The 3,597-nt window shown below is 38.8% G+C and overlaps 1 long non-coding RNA gene across 1 annotated transcript; it reads right to left on the bottom strand.

Moving 5' to 3' along the window:
* Nucleotides 1–1,880: 1,880 nt before the first annotated feature.
* On the bottom strand, nucleotides 1,881–2,815 carry LOC121069621. Its single transcript, XR_005819532.1, has 3 exons — nucleotides 2,792–2,815; nucleotides 2,637–2,695; nucleotides 1,881–1,998 (listed from the first exon to the last, which is right to left on the bottom strand). It is a non-coding gene; the product is annotated as an uncharacterized LOC121069621 (long non-coding RNA).
* Between the last annotated feature and the right edge of the window lie 782 nt (nucleotides 2,816–3,597).

The raw sequence follows: 3,597 nt of genomic DNA, 5'->3' as shown, positions 1-3,597 counted from the left end.
TGTCTATCTGGAATATCTCCCATCCAATGTCCTTTCTTTATTCCCCATTACTCTAAGGACCTTGATAAAGATTTTCCTTTCAGTGGCATCTCCCAGCTCTCTTCTGCACTGCAACATGGAATCAAGCCCAGACAGAGAACCAGAGTAAAACCTAGCTGCACAAATCCAAAGCAAGCCATCATTTGACCATTTAACTGGAGTTTCACATTTAGTTGAGTTTCTCTGTTGCCTACTTGCATACTGAGGCAGATTGCATCTCAGGTGAACTTGTAATGTTTCTCCCTGTCCTCCTCCTCAGAAATCTAGCAGGATTTCTGTTCCAGAAGTTAATACATTATAGGTTTGCAAACAGCACTTAAAATAATCCACTCCTCTGCCTGCCTTCCTTCAGCGTGACCGTCGTTCCTGCACACAGGCTGAGTCGAGCTCCACACAGCCGTGAACCTTCTGGTGGCATTTCATAATGTCAGTGAACAGCGAGTTTTGTAATTTTTACTTTTCTTTCTAGACAAGTCCAGTATTTATTCTTTTTTTTGGTCTAATCCCACAGATTAAAAATGAGGCCTGCTCAGGCAGGTGGTTAGTTTTATGTCAGTCCATGTGACTTGTTGGCGTGCTTTAGGTCAGACACGTGTATAAAGCTTGGTAAATTGGGGCCATTAACCCCAGAGTTGTTTCTCTGATTTTTCCCATTTTCCTTGCCATGGATTTGACATGTATGCAGTTCTTTTCTTCACTTCATCTCTGATCATCAAACTTCTGTAAAGAAAGGTCAGTGACATTTTGTAGTGTTTCCCAGCAACGACATCTCAGACCCCATCAACCTTGCATTAAAATGCTCTTTTAGTAACAAACAGGCTATTTGCCCCCTGTCTTTGAGTAAATCTAAGAGTTAACATAAAGTATTTCTACTGACATGTATAAAAATGAGCCGAGTCCAAAATCTCTCACATTTCTGTCTTTGTCCTCCCTCAGCATTACTGATTGAATGTCCCCTATTTTGAGCGAAAGCTGAAATATGGATTTTCTTTTCATCATCACCACTTGCACAGCTGCATCAGTCATTAAGCTGTCCTAAAGATCTGTTATCCAGGAACTAGATGCCAGGTATATATAGTATCCTGAGGTGAGTTGTGGCAAGGCATAAATTGATCATGTGGTTCACACTTTTGAAACCCAAATGAAAGAACATCAATTGTCACCAACTCCAGGGATATAAATAGAAAAGACCAAATCAATTCTAGACTAAATGTGTTGTGGAATGAAAACTTAAAAAGAAAAAGAAAAAAAAAAGCCAAACAAACAAACAAACCACTGGTTAGTTTGATCAGAGACAGAAAATTATACTTTTGAATGTAGGACAGAAAATGGAGAGAAACTTCTTCAGTCAGCCAATTCATTCCCCAAACATTTGAGACAAATGCATCCTAAAATTACAACCTCAAACACATTAGGATCCACATTAAACTATGTTTTTACTCCTATCATCTCTATGGAAAAGTCATTCCAGAACTACAAATATCTGCAGGTTATCAGCTTCCTTCAAACATCCAGGTAAAATTTACCATGGTCCTTTTGAAGATAATTGTACTTCTGCTAGGATAGCTGTTTATCTTAAACATCGTCTTGTGTTCATGATGTAGTTACAGTCCCTTATATAACTGTTTCTATATAGTCTCATTCCCCCCTAAAGTACAGTTTTCTGAGTTAAAGAAGGAGAACTACTGATATTTCTTTTTACTAAGGTACGTTTCTCCATCATTTCAAGTTTGGGTTCATCCTTCTTGAATATTTGTGAATAGACCTGTATGTTACCATTCTAAATAAGATCTTACAGCACCATATAATTCCCAGTTTCTACTGGTAATACCTTGTGAGATACTGTCATATGCCATTTTCTTCTCACTATCATCTTGAAGGCCCACAGCCATCCTACGATCAATGAGTACAAACAGGTCCTTATTCTTCTCTATTACTTCTGTGTGACAACTTGCAAGCCTGCAGCAGAAACTCTTGTTATTCATTCCCAAGTAAATGATACTGCACTTTGTAGAACTGGATTTCATTCAACTGCTGTTGCTCCACTCCTTGCTGTCACCCAGTTCCTCCCCCATGTTACCTTGTCCTCCCCCTTCCTGACACTCCTCCTTGCTCAATGTCATCTGCAAGTTTCACCCACACCATCTCACCTTTTGTGCTAGGAACAGTGATTTAAAGTTAAATGCACTTGATCTAAAGATTGGTCTTTGTAGAATTCCAATAATAACACACCTCCTGTTGTCTGAGCCAAAGATGCTGCTATTTCTCTTCTGTGCAGAACCTTACCTCCTATATGACTTCTGTACTAACCCCAAACTTCTCCATGTGATACAAATGTTCATTGAAGTCTAGACACATTAAGAATGTTATCATTATGTCTAAAAAAAATCTATAAAAGAAAATAAGTTATAGAACTATCATGTGTACTAAATCCCTGATTTTGCTTCGTTCTCTTGATCTCCACTATTCTATTCCTGTGAAAAAGCTGAACTCTTTCTGACTACCACAGTCACACTAGAAAGTTTGTATACGCTCAACCTCACTTTTTCCCCTTTTTAATATATAAGGTTTGTCATTTGACAAGTGTATATAATTACCTTTATTAGGCTTATACCAGACCTGCAAGTCCACATGCCAGCTTTGTCTGAATTCTGGGCTGGAAAGTAATTAGTCTTCTAATTGAATGTTTTTAATCTTCTAGACTTGTGCTTGCATATCTGATTAATGTTTTATATAGAAGTATAGCAAATACCATGTGTATTTAAGAAGAGGAGGGCTTTCACCACTTTCACATGCTACATCTATAGTACAGGTCTTATTGTATGAAGTCCAGAGCATGATTCAGTTGTCTAAATAACTGCCTCAGATGTAGGCTTCTGAGATACTCTAGGGTGTTTTGGAAAGCACAGGATTGGCAAATGTGACACAGCTCCTACAGAAAACCCTGGCTCTTCTGCAACAGTTGCTGCAGGGCACCTGGGATATCCTGAAACATCTGTGATTGTGGAAGTACCCAACTGAAATTCAGCCTCAATCTATTGATTTTACCCAGACTTGGAGAGGTGAAATGAAGACTGGAGCTTGTAACAAAGCTGCATTGAATTAGATCAGCTTAGAAATAGGGTTGATGTTTCCTAGTAGTGAGCTTAAACTGGCAAGATGGTGACACCATGTTTATAAAGGGTTACTTTGGAGAAGACAGGCTTCAAACTAGCCTTGGGTAATTTGACCCTATGGTAATCTCTTCCAAGCTTAAAAACTGATCGGTTGCCTCTTGTTTAGGAAATATAGGAATATATGAAACAAAAAGGTTGCCTCTTGTTTCCTATATTAGGGCAAGGAAATGCTAGTCTGAATACTCACGATATTAGCAGATATCAAGATTGGACTTCAGAGGTCCAGTTACTCCATCAGCCAGAAGGAAATCTCTTGCATACCCAGATGGACAAGAATATTCAGACTTACTACTTTCCTTATGGTTCTGGCCAACATCACTAGCAGAACACAGATCAGAGTTCACAGCAGAGTTTCAACAGATTTATGCCTGGGAGAAAAATC

Source organism: Cygnus olor, chromosome 4 (assembly GCF_009769625.2).
Source record: "Cygnus olor isolate bCygOlo1 chromosome 4, bCygOlo1.pri.v2, whole genome shotgun sequence".
Taxonomy (NCBI): Eukaryota; Metazoa; Chordata; class Aves; order Anseriformes; family Anatidae; genus Cygnus; species Cygnus olor.
This window is presented reverse-complemented; position numbering and strand designations above follow the sequence as displayed.